Consider the following 22,496-nt stretch of genomic DNA (forward strand, 5'->3'; position numbering starts at 1 on the left):
AGCAGATCCCTTTTTTAAATTTGATGATACAAAAACCGGAAATGTTTCCTATAGGCTGGGTTCTCACAGGGAGGATTCTCGGCGGAAATCTCGCAGTTTGTCCGCAGCGAAAAACCGCGAGATTTCTGCCGGGAGAACCGCTGCTTCAAAACCCGCGGCGGTTTTGAAGTGGCCCGGCCGCTCGCTCTTCCGCTGCGGCCGGCATTCCCATAGAGGAGAGCACGGCCGCAGCGGAGAAAAAAAAGGGACATGCTGTGGTCGGCAAATCCGCGCCGCAGCGGAGGCTTCTGCCAGCTTAGCCGCAGCGGATTTGCCGTCCCGTGTGGACGAGATTTCTGAGAAATGTTGTCCACATGGCTAGCTAATCCCGGGATTAGCGGCTGCATGCGGATTTGCCACGGCGAAATTCCGCACGGAACTTCCGCGGCAAATCTACCCCGTGTGAACCCAGCCTTAGAATCTCTTCTGTCTGATTTCTGTTTTTTCTTTTTCATGTATAAAGAAATGGAAAGCTGATGGAACTGAAGCAAACTGATGCCTGTCCATTTGCTCTTAGTTTTTTTAAACCCCATTGAAATCAATGAGGTAAAAATGGATCCTTAGTTTCCACTTTATTGCAGTTTGGCTTCCCCCCCTCTTCCCATTGATTTCAATGGGGTTTTAAAAAACGGAAAGCAAACAGAAAAGCTTCCATTTCCTTCTATTCCGTCAGTTTTCCTTTTTTTTAACGGAAAAATGGGGCAGTCTGCAGCATTATTTTTCTATCCCAAAAAACTGAAACTTAATGGAATGGAAGCAAATAGAAGTCTTTCTATTGGCTTTTTGTTTTTTTGAAACCCTATTGAAATCAATGGGGAAAAAATGGATCCGTTTTGTTCCCATTTTAAATCGGTTTTTCTCTTTCAAAAATGGAGCAAGGAGATGGAAGCCCTGAACTGACATTAACGCAGGTGTGAAAGCAGCCATACTCCATCTAAAACACTCCCTCCAGTATAAAGACTTATATTCACAAGAAGCATACTCCATCTACCCGTCCGTCCATCCTTCCATCCATTTATCTTACAAAGCTGGTACTCATATGGATTATCTATCTATCTATCTATCTATCTATCTATCTATCTATCTATCTATCTATCTATCTATCTATCTATCTATCTATCTATCTATCTATCTATCTATCTATCTATCTATAAGCCCTACTCTGATTTTTCAGGATTTTTTTTTGGGGGGGGGGGGGGGCTTGAAATATAAGCCCTACCCTGTAAATAAGCCCTAGCGACACTACATAAATAAAAGGAATACATTAACTAGTAGGCTTGGTCTGGGTCCCTCCATTGTTCCCGCAGTCTTACCCGCTCATACATCATCACTTCCTAGTGACATAAGTCCCAACTCCAGGAGGCGATGTAAGTAACTGTTTCTTGAGCGCCGTACTAAGCCAATTAATGCAGTGCTCAGTGAATTAAATAGCAGCCATCGCATTGGTTCATTGAGCGCTGCATTGATTGGCTGAGCCGTGGCGCTCGAAGAACCAATCAACAGCTATCGCGTTGCAAAATCCAGATTTATGAATTTGCTGAGTTGCAGCTAGCCAATTCATGAATCCCACCTCCACAATGAGATGGCTGTTGATTGGTTCTTCGAGCACTGCAGCTTAGCCAATCAATGCAGCACTGGAATAACCAATGCGATGGCTGTGATTGGTTCACTGAGTGCTCCCTTGATTGGCTGAGCACGGTGCTCGAGAACCAATCATAGCCATCGCTTTCTGGAGGCAGAATTTATGAATCCCTTAACCAGGAAGTGATGATGTATGGGCGACTAGGACTGCAGGAACAGCGCAGACCTCCGGAGAGTAGCATGATGGACATGGACCAAGCCTGCCAGGTAAGTAAAATAAGACCTCCCTGAAAATAAGACCTAGCACCTCTTTTGAGGCAAAAATTAAAGGGGTTGTCTCGCGAAAGCAAGTGGGGTTATACACTTCTGTATGGCCATATTAATGCACTTTGTAATATACATTGTGCATTAAATATGAGCCATACAGAAGTTATTCACTTACCTGCTCCATTGCTAGCGTCCCCGTCTCCATGGCTCCGTCTAATTCTGATGTCTTCTTGCTTTTTTAGACGCGCTTGCGCTGTGCGGTCTTCTTCCCGGTGAATGGGGCCGCTCGTGCCGGAGAGCTGGTCCTCGTAGCTCCGCCCCGTCACGTGTGCCGATTCCAGCCAATCAGGAGGCTGGAATCGGCAATGGACCGCACAGAGCCCACGGTGCACCATGGGAGAAGACCCGCGGTGCATCGTGGGTGAAGATCCCGGCGGCCATCTTGGTGAAGGAAGAAGAAGGAAGAAGGAAGACGTCGCAGAGCGGGGATTCGGGTAAGTAATAAAATTTTTTTTTTTTAACACATCCTTTGGGGTTGTCCTGCGCCGAACGGAGGTCCTATGGAAAAAAAAAACCGTTTCGGCGCGAGACAACCCCTTTAACATAAGCCAGGGCCTTCTTTTCGTGGAATCACAGTATCAAAGCTGTGACTGCAACATAGATGCTCTATTAATACTGCCACTACTATGAATTAGAGCATTGATAAAATTCAGTTAAGGTACCTTTACATGGGGCAATTATCGCTGGAAACAGTGAATTTGGGCAATAATCGTCCCATGTACATATGACCACCGCCAAGGTACTGAGTAAGAAATCACTTGAATGACTATTGCTACCATGTCGGGCAGTAGTCCATGGGGCGGCTGTGGGCACTTATATCACATCACAGAAATTAGGAGAGCCCAGCGCTCATAGTGTATTATGTTACAAGTTGAAGAAAAATCTATTGAACCCCGGCCAGGAAATAGTCACATTATATACCTGAAATCAGCCTTGGGAAACATTTTTGTAACTATGTTCTGCAGTAAAAACAAAGAAAATAAACTATGTGACATGTTCTCCCATGTTATCCCAGTTGCAGCAAGTCATGTAAGAAGCAGTCAGGCAGATAAAGCATTTAGTTACAAAATTATTGTGCAAGAATTAAATACACAGTATTGAGGCTCTGTACTATAATTCTGGGTTTGGCTTATGGGGGGTTCAGGAGCATTTAATGATTTTTCCATAGACTACTGTAACATTTCATCAACACAATGACACACTGCTTTGATCTCTGTTACTTTATATAGTATCAGTATAGGAATAATGCCGCAAGCAGAGGCGTAACTTGACGCTTCTGGGCCCCAATGCAAAACCTGTAACAGGGCCCCCAACTATAATGCTTTATTCATAGTACTGGGCTCCCTATATGGAGAAGAGAGGCCTTATGGGCCCCCTAAGGCTTCTGGGCCCGGGTGCAACCGCATCCCCTGCATCCCCTATAGTTACACCAGTGGCCGCGAATATTGTAAGAGCAGAGTATATAAAAGGCTCGTTCACATGATTTAATTATTGCTTTAATTTGTACACTTGTGATCGATTGGAACAATAATTGCTATTTGATTCATAGTGGATTAAAAATGCTATTTTGTATATTCAGTCCATACATCATTCTTATTTGACACATTGCAAAATGTAAATATTCCTTGTCACATTTCAAGTAAATTGCATCTTTGATCAAATTTGTGTTTGAAAATTGTGTACAGCATGAATGTTACTGTGAATATTGTAAATATTTAGGTCTCAACAATCTGATGTTTTTGGCACAGTTGGCTTAAAAAGTCACAGAATATAAATGCACAATAATTGAGCTATATTTGGCTATTTCCATATCTCCCATAGGCTCCAATGAATCTTTCTGCACTCTTTTAGGGGTCTTGCAGTCCAAATGAGAAAACTATCAAATCTCCACAATGTATAGCAGAGTATATTTATTCGTACAAATAGTACATAAAAATCGGTATATGTTTGCAACGCGTTTCGGCGCTGATATAAGCGCCTTTTTCCAGATGCTTGTTACCATACAGCGCGGCGCGTCGCTCCGGCGGCCTGGAGCCCTGTGTCGAGGTTGTCCCAGCAGCTGTGGGCGGCGGCATGGGCGTGTCCGCCCGTAGGGTGCCGCCCGCCCTCCTCCGTTCTTCTTATACAGCAGTGGGCGGAGTTGCCTCCTCCCACTCTCCGCCCCTGGGCGGAACCTTGTGGTTAAAAGACTGGCAGTGAACTGAGCTCATTGCCAGTTATTGGTTCTGCATGCACCTAGCCAGTCTGTCTGCGGTTCTCCTCAGTCAGTCCCTAGTTGTCGGTCAGCTCCCTCTGGTCCCCTGTTACTCAGTCTGTTTTTGTTGGTTCTGTTTGCCTCTAATCTAGTCTGGCCCAGTCAGTACTAGTTGCTATCCAGCACCCTGCCAGTTTGCCTGTGAGTCCCATCTCCAGCCTTGTAAGTTTAGTTGGTCTGATTCATCTGCCTCCTCTGTCGGCACTCTGTTCCCCCCATTAGGTAGGTTCCTGCTTGTCAGTCGCCAGGTCCCTAGCCAGGGCAGGGACCGCCGTCCAGTTGTCCGCCTGGGGTTAGCCAGGGCCGAGGCAAGTAGGCAGGGACAGCGGGGGTGCGGGAGATCAGGGCACCCCAACTGGCGCTCGGGGGGCAGAGTGCCGTAACATAATAACTGGCCCGTAAAATACTGTTTTTCTTTTCATGGCGGCGATCAGCGCCCTCGCAAACCAGCTGCAAGACCTGGTGCCGGTGATCCGGGATTTGTCAGCTCGCATGGTGGCCCAGGAGCAGTGGGCATTGTCGCAGGAGCAGAATGCCGTTACCAGTCCCGAACCCAAGTGCCCTCTTCCCGAGGTGTCTTTTGTTTTTCAACAGGCGTGTCGCCTGTTTTTTCGGATGCGTCCCCGCTCTTCCGGCTCGGAGGTCCAGAGGGTTGGGCTCATAATGTCCCTGCTGCGGGGCTCTGCCCAGACTTGGGCCTTTTCCATTCTCGAGGGTTCCCCCTCCCTGCATTCGGTGGACTCCTTTTTTCAGGAACTTGGGGGCATCTTCGATGAACCGGACAGAGTGGGGTTGGCGGTTTCTCGGTTGCTGGCGCTGCATCAGGGGTCGCTTTGTGTGGAGGATTATTGCTCCAATTTCAGACGCTATGCGGGTGATACTGCATGGAACGATAGTGCCCTGAAAGACGTTTTTATGCAAGGTCTCTCAGACGCGGTCAAAGAACTGTTGATCTCCCATCCCGTTCCCGGGTCCTTAAAGGAGGCTATGGAGTTAGCAGTGAAGGCAGATAGGAGGCTCAGGGCTGGGAAGCAAGATAGACCGACCCATAGAGTCAGGGAGGTCATTTGTCCTGTTCCCTCCCCGTCCGTACCAGTCTCTGTTTCCGAACCTATGGAACTGGACCCGCTGGACCCCAAGGAGCGACGCCGGATTCGGTTATTACATAATCTCTGTCTCTACTGCGGGAAAGCTGGACATCGGGTGATAACTTGCCCCTGGAGGCCTCAGCGTCCACAGTCTGAATCGGCAGAAAGACTTCCAGTCCTAGGCGACTGCAGGGAGGGTCGCCTAGGACCTCAGGTACGTCCTAGACTTCTGATACCTTGCCAGGTTAGATTCCGGAACTTCTCCCGCCTAGGGCAGGCGTTTATTGATTCCGGAGCAGCTGCTAACCTGATAAGCATGCGTCTCGTTGAGCCCCTGAGGGCTGAATTTGTGGCGCTGAAGACGCCAATTCATTTTGCTACCATTGATGCTACTCCTCTTGCTTCGGGCTTGGTTCGATGGAGGACCCCAGTGTTACAACTCATGGTGGGGGGTCGCCATTCGGAAGGTCTATCATTCCTGGTGATGGAGAAAATGTCGGTAGACATGGTACTAGGGATGCCGTGGCTGGCGTTGCACAACCCCCAATTCGATTGGGCCACTGGGGAGCTAACCCAGTGGGGGCCGTCCTGCCATAGCCATCGTGCTCCCCCTCCCCCCTGCTCAGTCGAACAGAAGGGGTACCGGTCCTCTGGAAATCGCAAAAGGAGGGGTCGCACGGGGTGCCATAAGTCTTTGTCGAAACCTGTTGTCTCTTCGGTGATGCCCACCTCCGGTCCCCCGCCTCCCACCCTGGTCTGTGATGAAGTTGAACACAAGGCCCAGGAGGTCCTGGATTCTTGCCGGGGTCCAGGAACCGTACAATTTTTGGGGGCCCGGAAGAGTTTTTTGGAGTATGATAGCTCAGATGACAGTGATTTTAAAGTTAGAGATGCCTCAGATTTTGAAGGCAGCGTCATTGGTAGCGAGGATGGGTCAAAAGACAGTGGCGAATGGTTGGACATTGACTCGGAAGACGACCTGAAACATGACGATATGTCAACGGTTGGCCCTGAAGGAAATGGGGCAGCCACAGGCTACCGAAGTCATGGACCTGAGGATCAGTCCATGGTGACCGCTCGGGAGGGTCACATTCTCGGGTTGGTACAGCGTTTTCATAGCCGTTTTTTGGATAAGCCTGGTCGAGTTTCCGGGGGCCCGGAGGTCCCCCGTCAGAGGGGGGGTAATGTTACCATACAGCGCGGCGCGTCGCTCCGGCGTCGGCTCCGGCGGCCTGGAGCCCTGTGTCGAGGTTGTCCCAGCAGCTGTGGGCGGCGGCATGGGCGTGTCCGCCCGTAGGGTGCCGCCCGCCCTCCTCCGTTCTTCTTATACAGCAGTGGGCGGAGTTGCCTCCTCCCACTCTCCGCCCCTGGGCGGAACCTTGTGGTTAAAAGACTGGCAGTGAACTGAGCTCATTGCCAGTTATTGGTTCTGCATGCACCTAGCCAGTCTGTCTGCGGTTCTCCTCAGTCAGTCCCTAGTTGTCGGTCAGCTCCCTCTGGTTCCCTATTACTCTGTCTGTTTTTGTTGGTTCTGTTTGCCTCTAATCTAGTCTGGCCCAGTCAGCACTAGTTGCTATCCAGCACCCTGCCAGTTTGCCTGTGAGTCCCATCTCCAGCCTTGTAAGTTTAGTTGGTCTGATTCATCTGCCTCCTCTGTCGGCACTCTGTTCCCCCCATTAGGTAGGTCCTGCTTGTCAGTCGCCAGGTCCCTAGCCAGGGCAGGGACCGCCGTCCAGTTGTCCGCCTGGGGTTAGCCAGGGCCGAGGCAAGTAGGCAGGGACAGCGGGGGTGCGGGAGATCAGGGCACCCCAACTGGCGCTCGGGGGGCAGAGTGCCGTAACAATGCTAGTTTTCTCATTTGGACTGGAAGACCCCTAAAAGAGCGCAGAAGGAGCTTTTTTGTTTTCTTTACATTGTACTGTCCCCACTGCTTGGTTTGATACCTTCTGGGGCGACTTCCTACTGCTGCATCTCCTTGGACCAAGGATTTTCGGGGATCCTGCATAAAACACCTATAGTTCTACAGGCTTACTGGGATCATCGGTGCAAGCGGGTTACTCCCCTATCTGTGGGGACCCCGCTTTGCACCAGGTGAGTAAAATCCCTAATTTGAGACTTCTTGATCTTTGTGTGGTGGCGCGGATCTATACCTTTTTGAATAGGCTTCAATGAAGAGAGACTTGTGGCCACCTCCCTATTCAGTCTGTACATGGATGCAGTTGCCATCAGTTGCCCATCATATCTAAGGAGACTTATCGAACGCCGATTCTCCTGATAAATGTGGTGCCCAGAGAACATTCTAAAACAAACATGGTTATGGGCAAATTAAAGCTGATAGGTGTAGGCTACACAATAAGACCTCTTTTACACGGCCGCCGAGAAAATCGCGCAAGATTTGTGCATTGTGAGACACACAAATCTTGTATGAATATGAACCCCATTCTACTGAATGGGGTAATTGACATGAGCGAGAAAAATCACAGCATGCCCTAGTTTGTGTCTTCCCATGGAACGCATCGCCCAATGGGGTCGGAAAACACATTGCATGGCGTGCGAGGTGCATGCGAGTGCGGTGTGAGGTTTCCCATTGAAAACAATGGGAAACACTTGCTGATCCTTTCAGCCGTGCCGGACGATCGCAACTGTACTGTACTAAAGTGATGGGAGGTGTTTTTGACACAAAAACGCCTTGCATCCGCAGGTACCTCACATGTTGGCAAGCACGATATCGCCCCAATATCATGCTTGCCTGTGAAAAATTAGCCTTATTCCCCTGAAAATATATAACTCTATCAGGGCTTAAACAGATGATTGTATGTTGCAATATGTTCTCTCCTGCGCAAATTTTTGGCACGCGTTCCTGTACAAATACTGAGCAGATTTGCGCAGGCAAAGCTCATTCACAGAGGTTGGGGAATCATCTTGCTCTGATTTAAATGGCTAATTAGGATAACGAGGTGCCAGTGATCACAGGTATGCACAGTGTTTACCGCATATCCGCATGGGTAGATGGGTGTGTTTGTGCGCCTCCCATAGACCTCTACGGGTGCAAAGAAAAAGAAGTGAGAATGAACCCATCGAAATCAATGGGTTCTATTCTCCGCTTTTTGTGGGCGGGATTTCCAACGTGCAAATGTGGTGGCCCGAAGTCTATATATCTGGCCCCTTCATAATTGTCATACATGTCATGTTTTCAGTGTGGATGCACTGTGCAAATTGTCTTGTCTTTAGTTATGTGTATTGCACAGCTGCAGCATGTAAGAGGTAAATGTTTGTGAATGGCTGGGAAATGTCTGGAAATTGTATCAAACTATCTTGTCACGTGAGATTGTATGATATATATGTGTCTGCAAGAAGTCAGAGGTGGAGTTCTATTGCTTCAACGGTAGAGTGTGGAGGGAGAGTACCGGCCACATGGGGGTACCTGCAACCCTCTTGTGGTGAAGAATGGAAGCTGAAGAGAGGTATCCTGATGTTCCCATCACAGCACCCCTACCTTGAGTGAGAGTGGAAGAAAGGAGCCCGCTGTGCAGTGTTCTGTCTACTGAATACAAGTGAGTATCAGCAGAATGTTCTGTCCACCTCCGGTGTGTCTGTCCAGGAGCGGAGTCATACAGATAACTAGGACTGTAGGCCCGGTTTCATCCTGTGTTCTTCATTCTTGACCTTGCTGAAATTGTTTCTTCTGCATTGTTGTGTGAAGTCTGTTTTCTTAAAAAAGTAAAGTTCTAGTCACTGCCCGTTTCTGGTGATTCAGGTATTCACTATAACCGTGTGTGGAGAACCAACAGTGTGAAGGAACGGTGGCGTCACGAGTGACAACTTCCCATCTATACAGGTAACCGCTGTCCCAGCGTTGCCTGGAAGAGGCCTAGTGGTGCCTTAGCTCAGGCCGTATGCCTCCCTCTGGGAAGGAGATTTGTAGAGCCACCGTGACAAGTGCCATCTCTACCCCCGCCATTTCCTTAGTGTTGTGCCTCATGCCTCGGTTGCTGCAGGACGTTACACAAAATCACAGTAAAACACGCTAGTCTGTTTAAGCTCTAAAGGTGCATTTAGAAAGAATGATTATCATTCATATAATCCTTCAAATGAGTGAAAGTGAACAATAATCATTCAGTCTAAATGAGCGCCAATGACTGAACAAGAAATGTTCGTTTCATGTTCATTGTTCAGTTTCTGCAGGACTAAACATTATTGTTGGCTTATTCACTGGTCATTGAAGAATCTATACAAGCTGCATGAGCCCGAAAGCACTGTGCTGACGTTACCAGCTCAGTTGGTGGTGCAGATGACAATTGTGCCATTCAAAAGTAAAGTCCCCTGGTGCAAGCACCAAGTCATGACTGACTCCTAGTCACATCATAACATTTTCTTGGCAGACTGTTTTTGCGAGGTAGTTCGCCATTCCCTTTCCCAGTCATCTTTTTACTGAGGGCAAGCTGGGTACTCATTTTACCTCGGAAGGATGAGTCAACCTTGAGCCGGCTACCTGAACCATGTGGGGATTGAACCTGCAACCTTCAGGTTGTGAGTGAGAGCTTAGGACTGCAATTCTGCTGCCCTAACACTCTGTGCCTCATGAGGCTCAAAAATAGCATTAGGCCATGACAATTTTAAAGTGGGTTCTCCGGGACTTAAACATTGCTGGCCTATCTTCAGGAAAGGACATCAGAGTTTGATCGGTAGGGGTCCAGCCTCCAGGATGCCAATAAGCACACAACATGGCCATGTTATTTCTGCAAGCATTGCGTCCACTTGACTGGTTACTGAAGCACAGTGCCACATATCTACGAGAATCTACGCCTGGTACTGCTGCTTATTCTAGGCAAGTGAATGGAACAAGATGCAGTACCAGTCGTAGCCACCATACAGGTGAATATCTGTGCCTGTGTAAACAAAAAAAGGTTAGATTGTGCTGATTGGTGGAACCCAGAAGGTCAGACCCCCACAAACGTTGATGGCCTTGCTCTAAAATACACCATCTGTATTACAGTCCTAGAGAATCCCTTTAAAGCAACCCTCCAGTTGTGGGACAAAATTCTGTCCTAGGACAGGAGGGAGGGGGGATATCACCTGCAGTTGTTCTTCTCTGTCACCCCTCTAATTTACCCATTCTGGGCCCACTTCTAACTACCTAATGCACATTGTGTACTGCTCTCTGATTGGCAAGTGCTGATCACATGAGCAGCTCTGGCCAGTCAGAGAGCAGATATAGGGCATTGGTAGATTAACACTAGCAATGTAATGTGTGGATCAGGTAGTCTGAAGATTTCCGCAACCAAAAAAAATGGCAGATTGGAGGGATTATGAAGAAAAACAAATGCAGGCAATATACACCCCTCTCCTTCCTGTCCTGGGACAGAATTTTACCCCTAAACCAGAGGGTCACTTTAAAGTACATTTATTCCTCTCCTGACATTTGTTTTAGTAGATACTTGTGTCCCCTATTACAGTGCTCCCCAACTCCAGTCCTCAGGGACCACCAGCAGGTCATGTTTTCAGCATATCCTATGGCAAGAACACCTCCGGCAATGTCTGAGGCACCCACAATAATTACATCACCTGTGCAATACTGAGGAAATCCCGAAAACATGACCTGTTGGGGGTTCCTGAGGACTGGAGTTGGGGAACTCTGCCCTGTTATATAACAATTCCGGAGCATCTCGTCATAGAACTCTGTGTTGTGCCGTTCCTCTTTTAGTCCTCCTAGAAATTAATGAGCAACGTAACAGCTGGTGGTGTCCCTAAAGAGTCTGCCATTGTCCAATCAGTGCTGGCAGTATCAGATTTGGTCAAGGGTTATGGTAGCACCCAGTTGTCAATTTATTCATACAGTTCTAGGAGTAGTAACAGAGCAACGGCATAATGTAGAGTTATAACAAAAGATGAGCCAGAATTGTTATATTTGGAGAGGCAATGGGTCCTCTTTAAGACTGGGTTCACGCAAGGCTTGCTTTAGTTGTATCACCTAGGATGTACTTCAGCGAGGATGTTACGTACATTCATGTGACCATTGCACACAATAGCTTCAGTGGTGCCGCTATCAGCCGGCAAGGGGAGGGGGAGAGACATTCTCTCTCCACGACCCACAGAATACCAGGCTGTGGGGTACATATGCCGCAGTCCGGCCATGTGAACGGGCGAGACAACTGGAGATTTAGCCTCAACTTGGTCACGTTCATGCGATTTTCGGGCCGAAAATCGCAGCGCCTGTGTGAAAGAGGCCTAAGACATGTTGTTCTGACTCTGCAGCGCTGCTCATGTGGGCAATCAAAGCAGGTGTAGTGTCTTAGGCCAGTGTTCCCCAACTCCAGTCTTCAGGGACCCCAACAGGTCATGTTTTCAGGATTTCCTCAGTGATGCACAGGTGATGTAATTATTGTTGGTACATCAGACATTGCCACAGCAGTTGCTTACTACAGTATATCCTGAAAATATGACCTGCTGGCGGTCCCTGAGGACTGGAGTTGGGGAACACTGTCTTAGACTAATGATAAATACTGGTGCACAGTGTACATCAGGTAGTCAGAGAAGTGGTGCGGCCATCTTTCCTTCTCCAGGCCCGAAGAGTCACTTCAAACGTCAGTATCACATATATCTAATTGGAAAATTTAAATTCCAAGTAAGAGTCTCATTGCCAAGATTCCTCTGCCGTAACATTATGCGTCCTTCAGCACAGAACATTCTGAATCCATTGCCTGAATCTAGTTGTGGCTGATTAGGGTGAACTCACATATATTAACAGAACTCGAATCAGTCTTTTTAATTTTAATTTTTGATGCACCCTCCTCCCTCAAGAAAAAAGCAAGCCCTACATGGTCAGACCCAGCATGTAGCGCCTCTCTCTCCAACCTGGGGCTAATTCACAAGTGTCTAGCTTTCTATTCTTTTTTACTCTCAAGTGCAGCAAAAAAGTGTGACGAGACTGGTGACATAACTGAACTCACCATCTCCTGCGGGCTCAGTGTTGGCGCTGTACATGTCTATTAGCCGATGCCAGTTATTGCTGGCTTATGCCCCTTTTTTGTAGGCTGAGAACCTCACGATTCTGAAGTCATCACCAACTCGTCCGCGCTCGGGCAGCATGTTTAGACTGCACGATTTTTGATGAGAATCATACGGATCCTTTAATGCTTCACATTCCTAGGAATGATCAGTGTGTAACCTGCCCAAAAGTGTACCAGCCAACAATGGTTCTCATGATTCTCGTAGGTCGTTCAGTCGTTGCATTTAAACATAACAATCATTGTTCAGTTTAGCTCGTTTGAACAATATGTCTGGAGATTTAGAGAGGGTGTAAAGCCACCCTGAATGGGGAAGCAGGGTGGATGCATTATACCCAGTGTTTACTCTGGTGCTCCGTAGGCTCAAAGGGCTCCGGTGCCAGATTTGTCAACTAGCAAATTGAAAAATGCGTCAGTCAACATTTTCTGCTCTGGCCAAAGGGAAACTACACTGGATTGCTATACATATGTGAGACCAACATAAGATAAAAAAAAAGAACTGGTTGGGCACAAAACTGTTTTATGTGAAGCAGCCCTAAGGGAGGTATAGTATCAAAACTATAGGAAACTATGGGACTAGTTTTGTGCTAAGGTTAGGACAGGAGTTGTACTACCAAAGATTGCTGTGTAGAACTGCAATATCACACTGCCATTGAATTTGATGAAGTCGCAGTGCGAGCCAGGGTGCTGTGACCATGATGTTGTGGTCACAAAAAATCCAGCCTGGTTAGATTTGTTTGTCATTATGACGTCATAGTTTGGGCAACCGGCGACTCGCATTGTGACTCAAGTTCAATGTCATTGTGATGCTGTAGGATACCGCGCAGCTATCTTTGGTTAGGTGACCCCTGTGATGTCCAAAGTCACCTTGTAGTCCGAGCCTAAATTTCCCTTTAGAACTTTTATAGTAAACGGGAGGGAAATGCATATTTTAGCTGTTTCTAAGGAGAGATTTCTGCTGTACAGGAACAATAAAATAAACTATTGCGTGTCTATGTCACATCACTGCAGGAAACTCCCAAGAATGGAAGCCAAATTTACGTGCATTTGCTGACAGTTGAAAATTTACATAATAATGATTCATTGGGATCTGGATTTTCTGCTACTGTGAACACATAGGAGTTTTATCATTTCCTTCTATGACAGAATCATTGACTGGGATGCTCAGGGAAATGCGGTAGATATAGTTTTTCTTGACCTTAGTAAAGCATTTGACAAAGTACCTCATACCATACTTATTGAAAAAAATGACTAAATATGGGATTGACAAGGCGACTGGTAGGTGGATTCACAACTGGCTGAGTGATCGTACTCAAAGAGTGGTCATAAATGGTTGCACATCCAAGTGGAAGAATGTATCAAGTGGGAACCACAAGGTTCTGTCCTGGGCCCAGTGGTGTTCAACATTTGTATAAATGATCTGGAGGGGGGAATTGATGAGAAACTGATCAAATCTGCTGATGACACAAAGCTAGGAGGGATAGCTAACACTAGGGAAGAGAGAGGATTCAAAAAGATCTAGAAAAGCTTGAACAGTAGGCGGCGACTAACAGAATGGTATTTAACAAGGAGAAATGCAAAGTCCTACATCTGGGCAAGAAAAATGAAGAAAACACATACAGAATGGGAGGAATTGGGCTAAGCAGAAGCCCATTTAAAAAAGACTTGGATATACTAATAGATCATAGACTGAACATGAGTCAACAATGTGATGCAGCAGCCAAAGAGGCAAACACAATTCTAGGATGTATTAAGAGAAGCATAGAGTCTAGATCGCGTGAGGTAATTATCCCCCTCTACTCCTCCTTAGTCAGACCTCATCTGGAATACTGTGTCCAGTTCTGGGCACCCCACTTTTAAAAAAACATAGACAAACTGGAGCAAGTTCAGAGAAGAGTAGCCAGGATGGTAAATGGTCTGCAAATCATGTCCTATGAGGAATGGTTAAAGGATCTGGGAATGTTTAGCTTGCAAAAAAGAAGGTTAAGAGGAGACTTAATAGCTGTCTACAAATATCTGAGGGCTGTCACAGTGAAGAGAGATCAGCCCTATTCTTATTTGTACAAGGAAAGACTAGAAACAGTGAGATGAAACTGAAAGAGAGGAGACACAAATTAGATATTAGAGAGTGAGTGTGATCAATGAGTGGAACAGGTTACCATGGGAGATGGTGAGTTCACCTTTAATGGAAGTCTTCAGAAACTGGACACAGACATGTGTCTGGGAGGATTTAGTGATCCTTCACTGAGCAGGGGGTTGGACCCGATTACCCTGGAGGTCCCTTCCAACTCTACCATCCTATGTGTGCAGTGAAATTACGGCAGAATAGCTCCATCTGAAGCAGCTGAGAACCTACATAAAATGCCTCTAGGACTTATGTTAGGCTGTTAACTTTGGATGTTATTTAGACAGTCAACTTTAGCAGTGAGCAGCCTCCATAATGTGACCCAAAGTAAGAGAATGATAAGGCCTCCTTAACACTTTAGAGTTTACATGCACACTACACAGAGAATAGAACCTATTCATTGCAATAACTTTGATCACGGGTGAAAATTTCCTGCGCATTTTGGTTGTACAAGAAGAAACGCAGCGTACTCTATTGCGTTAATACACATGCAATATGCTAGGAGATGCGTGAAACACTGCCTAATTGCGCAGGAAAAACTAATTAGTCATTTCAATTGATGCATATTTTTTTACTGCATGCAAATGAACGTGACTTGTGGCCACAAAAAGTACAGTAAAATACGCCAATGTACGCGCAGAAAATCACAGCTCATTTCACAAATAGGCCCACCTTGTGAAGGGGGTCCAAAGGGGTTTTCCAGGGAAAAATACCATTGATGACTTATCCTCAGGCTCATCTGAATGGGCACCCGCTGTCAGTGCCGCTACAAACAGGGGTTGAAGCGGAAGCAGCTGCTTCATCCAACCTTAGTGTAGTGGTCGGCGCTTGTAACTGCAGGCGCAGTATCTTTGATTTCAATTGCAGATACAAGCGCCAGCCACTACACTGAGGTTGGAAGTAACAGCTTTTGCTCCGAGCCCTGATCAGCTAGGATCGCGAGCGACAGATCCTGGCCTGATCAGCTATTGATGACCTATCCTAAGGATAGGCCATCAATAGTATTTTTGCTTGGAAAACCCCTTTAAGTCAAAACCTGGAGTGGATCCTAAATACAGAAAAAAATATATGTCTTCTCTTTCTTGAATCCACTGATCTTGGCATGAAAATGAATGAAATATTGTATACCATATACTATATATAACTTCATCAAATATTAAAGTGTCCTTGAGAGCTGACTTTGGTAACATAGTAACATAGTATGTAAGGTTGAATGAAGACAATGTCCATCTAGTCCAGCCTGTCTATCCTACTGTGTTGATCCAGAGGAAGGCAAAAAACCCCAAGGCCAGAAGCCAATTAGCCCTTTTGGGGGAAAAATTCCTTCCCGACTCCCTAATGGCAATCAGACTGTTCCCTGGATAGAATGCAAGTTGCTGGCAGGATCAGAATTGGGGGCAATCTTTTAGAGGCTGGTATTTGTAGGCAAGTCTGTAAAGAACATCAGAGAGTATGCCAGTTGAGCACATGGGCCTACTGTACATTTTACAGCTGCCTAAGCAGAGGAGGAGGTTTGGGTAATTTAGGGTGGTTTCACATCTGTGTTGGAACCTCCATCGCAGATCTGGCACAAAATACTGTAAGAAAAAGCTGGTCAGTGGACCTCATTATAGTCAATTGGGACCGTTCGGCCCCTTTTGGTTTGGTCATAAGACAGAGCTGTTGTTGGACATGGGCATTCCCTTTTCCTGCTGACCAAACAGAGCAGGAAACCAGAACTCCTGACACAGATGTGAAACCACCCTTATAAAGAGTCATCAAACTTTTTATAAATGTAGTGTATTCTTCCATATATCAGCGTGGAAATGAAATCTCCGCTAAGAACAGATGCAGATTAGAGCCATTTTTATTCTAGAGCCATTTTTTATTCTAGTTTATAAACCTGGCCTAAACCAAGTCACCTTTGAAGATCATCCATTTTTTTTGTTCACTTTATTTCCAAATTTGGCAAGCCATAGGAAACTCACAAATAATACTTCTAGACTGTTACACGTCATTATGTGCAAAATTTTAGTGGCGCGGTTTATGCCAAATATGGATTAATCTGTTAGCAAACGTTATATAGAAATCCAACTTCAGGAAACCTGCGGTTACATACAGATCACTAGCATTCCCCGCACGCCATAAAAAATGTCTCCAAACCGGGCGAAGAGGGCTTGTTGAGCTCAACATGTATATCCTCAAGAATGGAATATTGTTATTAATAGTCTTTCTTGTAGGGGGTACCACAAGAAAGTCCTTAATAGAGAAATCATTATTTATGTAATATCAGGCAAACTCAATCAGACTAAAATATAACATTTTCTTCAGTCTCAACCATTTTTAAACCATTCCGATTATTACAACAAGATGAGGCACCATGTGATAGCGAGTTGTTAAATATGTGGCAAAGAATTCAGATTCTTTAGGTCATTTCTTACTTAGTACATACTTTAACAATACTATGTAGAGCCGTAGCTAAAGGCTCGTGGGCCTGAATGAAAAAGTTCAGCATAGGGGTTCCCCTCAACTTTCCTCTTCATCATTGGGTCTCTCTTGAGAAGCCCATCAATGCAACACTACCGTGTTTCCCTGATAATAAGACACTATCTCATATCAATTTTGCCCTAAAAGAGGCACATTGTCTTATTTTTTGGGGGTGTCTTATAATACTCACCTAGTAGGCGGCGTTCGGGTCCCTCGCGCTGGTCTCCAGCGCTGCTGCAGGCTTCCATGTAGTCCTCAGCGGTGACGGAGCATTTCTTCCTGGTAGTGGGGCTTGAATACCCTATCTCCATCAAGTGATTTCCCTGATTGGTTCATTGAGCGCTTGATGAACCAATCACAGCCATTCATTAAATAACATAATTGAATTGCTGTGATTGGTTGATAGAGCGCTGACACGCCGTTTGATGAACCAATTAGAGCAATTGCTTACTGGAGGTGGAGTATTCAAGCCACGCTACCAGGAAGAAATGCTCTGACACTGTCAAAGACTACGCGGAAACCTGCAGCAGCGCCGCAGCCAAGTGCGAGGGACTTAAACTCCAGCTACTAGGTTTTTTTTTTGTAGTGTAGATAGGGCTTATTTTGGGGGGAGGGCTTATATTTTGGGGGAAACACGGTAGTAGGCGGCGACATTGCTAGAATCTTAAAAGATTAGACTGAGGCTAAATATAGGGGGCCCGAATGCAAAATCTATAACATGGCCCCCCAACCGTCCATGTGCCATTTATAATACTGGTGTTTTCTTATATGAAAGAAGGGTCTTTGGGCCCCCTAAGGTTCCAGGGCCCGGTAGTGACTGCTACCTCTGCATCCAAGTCCAATCAGATGAACTTATTGCTATAGAATCAGTCATCAGTTGTGACAACACGGATGTCGTCTGCTGTCTGGAATGTCAGATATGCTCTCTACAATACATAGGTCATACGTCTCGAAAATTAAAGGCTAGCATTACTGGACATATATCTCTGGCTTGTCTGATACTAAGCTAAGGCAATCCCTGCCAGGGGCATCAAGACACTCTTTAGAGGTTCACGATGATGATACCAGTTGTTTAAAAATCACCGGCATTAAGATGAAGCATAAACCTAGAGATTGGCTAAATATGTTAATGAGCAAAGAGGCATATTGGACTTGGAAATTAGACACCAAATGGTGAATAGACTGAAACTGTATTAAGGAACACAAGTACATCCATAGCCAATATACCTCTAGCAATGTAGCTTGTTTTTAGGACTACCTAAGCACTATCCAAGCAATCAAACAACTGCATTTTAAAAAATGCACTAAAAATAGTATCAAAAAGTTCAATAAAGTTTTATTTAATGAGGAAAAAAAAATCCAGTTGAAAAAAAATATGTATTTTTCCCCACAAGGACTGTGAACGCCGTAGAAATAATTTTAAAAAGTAATGCCAGAATTGCTATTTTTCATTTGTTCGCATCCCATAAAATGTAATAAAGAGCAATCCAAAAGTCACATGTACCTCAAAATGGTACCAATAAAACTTCAACTCTTCCAAAATTAGCAAAATACAAGACCTCACAGAGCTCCGTTGCCGGAAAAATCATTTAAAAAAGTGATGCCAGAATTGCTTTTTTTTTTTTCTTTAAAAGCAATCCAAAAGTCCCATGGCCCAAAATAGTACCAATAAAGCTAGGACTCTTTCCGCAAAAATTAAGCCCACACAGAGCTCCGTTGCCGTAAAAATAAAACTGCTATGAGTCTTAGAATGCGGCGATGCAGATTCAATTGTTTTTCTCTAAAAACATATTTTTATTGTTCAAAAGTAGAAAAAAATGTATATGAACTTGATATCGCAGTAATGGGGCTGATCCAGATTAGGTTGGTATTTTTGCCAAATGGTGAACGCTGTAAGAACAAAACCCAAAAACAATGGCGGAATTTCTGGCCATTTTTTCCATCTCTCCTGAAAAAAATGTAATAAAAGTTATACAATACATTTGCAGCGTCCCATAGGCTGACTCCGGACATGGGGCATACGCTGAGGAGCTTGGAGGGTAGAGTGGTCACTTATCATGGTGGCACTTACCTGGCTCCATCCCGGAGGGACACACACAGCCTCGGCCAGAGCAGCACTGGGCCTCTTCCGGACACCCTTAGGAGAGGGATGGCCAGTATAGAAGGAACAGGAACACACTTTTGTCACGGGTGATGCCACCATTCCCTTTACCCACCGTAATGACCCTCAGTGGTAATAAAGAAGCTTCAGACAGTGTTAAAGTACCTCAGGCCCTGGCAACGGTCAGGGCCTGGCAAAACTTTACTTGAAGAAAACTTAGTACAAGGCACAAATGCAAAAGACGGCCATGCAGGCAAAACAGTAGATTTAAGGTCAGGGAGGAAACTGGTCCTGCAGTCTAAGTTATCTGACAGGAACTGCTCCTGGCAGAGGAATTCTCCAGAGGAGGATAGGGGTAGGGTCACTCCACAGACAGTCATGTAGGTTAGTACCTCTGCACGGTGATTTTGGCCTTTTCTGTGCACACTCACTCTCAAACTCTCTCTCTCTTACTTCTGTCTCCTCCACAGTTCCCGGTATATGGATCCTCAGGAACCACTCCTCTTCTTCAATACTTCATCACATGGGGGTTGAAGGTACCCCCGGGTGGCTGGAACTCTCACTCAGGAACCCAGAAGATGATGGACAGGCCTTAAGACCCTCTGTAATGGACTCTGTGATGGACCCAAGACTGACTAACTACCACACCCAAATCACTCATACTTATAATCTCTAACATACAACATGACAGGACATAGATTGATACATTTGCAGGCATATCCCAGCTTCATGCAAACATTAACCTCTCATTTGCTGCAGCTGTGCAATACATATAACAGGAGACTAGACAATTTGCACAGTATATCTACAGAAAAGACATTACATGTATGACATTTATGGAGGGGCCAGGAGAAGACGTTCTGGGCCACTACACATTATATGCACCCAGAGTGGTTCCATTAACATATACAACTTGTCCAAAAAAAAGCCCTCATGTCAACGCTTTATGGATCTTGCAATTCCATGATAAAAATCACTTGGTCCTTAAAACCCAAGTGATTTCAGTTTTGGAGCTATAGACTCTTTTTTGTATTTTTTCCCTATTCTGCAATACCTGGGAGCTTCTGTTCACCATTGATGTTCACTCCCTGAATTTCAGTCCATGTGACAATCTTGCACAATGAGGAGCTGATTATTCCTTTTCCATGTTTGTATTTGGTACTGGAAAAAAAGTGCTGTATTTTTACAGCCTGTCCATGAACCTAGGGACATTGGCAATTCTACACCCAACTTCAGAGGCTGATAACAGTTTAGTATGTTATTAGGAGTGTTGGATAATCACTATAGGGGATGCAGGGGATGCGGTTGCACCCGGGCCCAGGAGCCTTAGGGGGCTCATAAGGCCTCTCTTCTCCATATAGGGAGCCCAGTACTATGAATAAAGCATTATAGTTGGGGGCCCTGTTACAGGTTTTGCATTGGGGCCCAGAAGCTTCAAGTTACACCTCTATGTTAAGAGGTTAAGAAAAGTTGGGGGGCCCCAAGATAAACTTTTGCACTTGAGCCCATGAGCCTTTAGCTACGCCCCTGATCCAGCCCATTACAATACTGAATTCTAATACTAATTGGCAGTTTTACTATACTGTTGCCTGCATTCCACAAAACCATCAGCCACATTCTCCATTTCCGAGGTTGATAACAGACCTGCACACGTCCAGCACAGTCTCCTCTTGACTCTCAATTTATTTCAACTTGCTTGAAGTGAACACTTTTGGTGTCTTTCTGGATCCAAGGCTCCAGTTTATGTGTTGTCTTCTCAGGATAAGGGTCACCGCTAGCCTGTTCGCTCGTGCAGCCTGTTTACCCCGGCAGATACATCGTTGGCTTGTTCAAACGGGAAACCATTCAGTCTTTCCCATTCGCAGTATAAGTGAGAAGTACTGAACAAGCGCTGGTTAAGGCGAACGATTAGTGAGCGAGCCAACGATGATCTTCATACCTGCATAAAATAAGCGACGAATGAAAGGTGAACGATTCTGATTCGTCGTTCGGTTGTTGGCTCACATTTAGACCAAATGATTATCGTTCACTTTCGCTCGTTTGAACGATGTTGTGAATGATAATCAATCCGTCTAAAGGCACCTTAAAACTACCTTAAGGGCTCCTCCATATGAGCATATTCTCAATTGCGCATGCCTCGGTGCAGCGTATTGGAGCAGTGAATGAAGGTGGATAAGTTAGATTTGCATGTGTGTCGGCGCATAGTACTGTACTCTTTGCACACGCAGGTCCAGTTCACACGCACGTGCAACACACCACTTCTGTGGTTTAACCCTTTCAAATCCACTGTCTGACGTCTAAAGACATTCTGATTGAAGGCTGTACAGCTCCGATGTCGGAAGATGTCCGGCAGGGTATTCTTACTGTAGATTACTGGCCGCTCTGTTGTCGGGGGCCTCTCCAGCATGTCCCATACCGCAGTACTGGCTCTAGCCAGCAGATGGCGCCATTGTATAATGGCAGTAAGAGAAAGCCCCCTAGGAAACCCTGAATCCAAAATTGGATTGCAAAGGGTTAAAAGTCTATTCAGCCTAATTAGATGTGTTCATTTTTCCACGGCTTTGTGCAGCATACTGTCCATTTGTGCATGTATTGATTGCACATTTCCGCACCTCCGATAGACTTCTATTGGGCCTTGGGTGCGCAATTGTGCACAAAAATAGAGCATGCTGCATTTTCTTGCTAAATGAAGTACTGAGAATGAACCCATTGAAATCGATGGGTTCTATTCTCTGTGTATTGCACATTCTGTGAAACGTTGATCCAGGGGTTATTCTGGCTGCCATTATCGAGTCAGGAAGGAATTTATTCCCCCCAAATGGGCTAATTGGCTTCTACCTCATTGTTTTTTTTTTGCCTTCCTCTGGATCAACAAGAGGGTAGAAACAGGCTGACTAGATGGACTTTGTCTCCCTTCACTCTAACATACTATGTTACTATATGACGGAGCCCTAAAACTGAAACTTCTCATATTTAACAGCTATGTTCCTTGTATGTTTGTAAACAGATGTAAACCCTGATCTTTTTCCTGTGCTGTTTTTATGAGTCTGGAAACTGTTCAAAAAGTTGCACGCTACAGTACTTAGTACAAAACCACATTGTGCGTCCTATTTGCTGACTGTATATCATGGCATTTTGCATGCCGCATACAATGACACCAGCGCTATACGCAGAATCTCTACTACACGCACATAAGTCCTTCTACCTGTTTATACCCTCCCTATAATAGCAAGGAACATGCAGTATCCTGGTACTGTAACTATGCATTGGGCCAATAAACGTGCTACGCTTCAATGAGTGTCCTGAAATTCCTCCCCGTATTCTTGTTATTAACTACAAAGCCATCTTGAATATAGTATTGAACTCCAATTACTTATGTGAGGAATTTCTCAATCAGCTATATTTTCTGTATGACAGCCCTTAATTTACGGTTCCATTACTCACTGTAAAACATGCTATTAGGATAATATAAACTATGACACATGTTTTGTACTTCTCTTTAGTCTTT

This window comes from Eleutherodactylus coqui, chromosome 9 (genome assembly GCF_035609145.1).
Source record: "Eleutherodactylus coqui strain aEleCoq1 chromosome 9, aEleCoq1.hap1, whole genome shotgun sequence".
Lineage (NCBI taxonomy): Eukaryota > Metazoa > Chordata > Amphibia > Anura > Eleutherodactylidae > Eleutherodactylus > Eleutherodactylus coqui.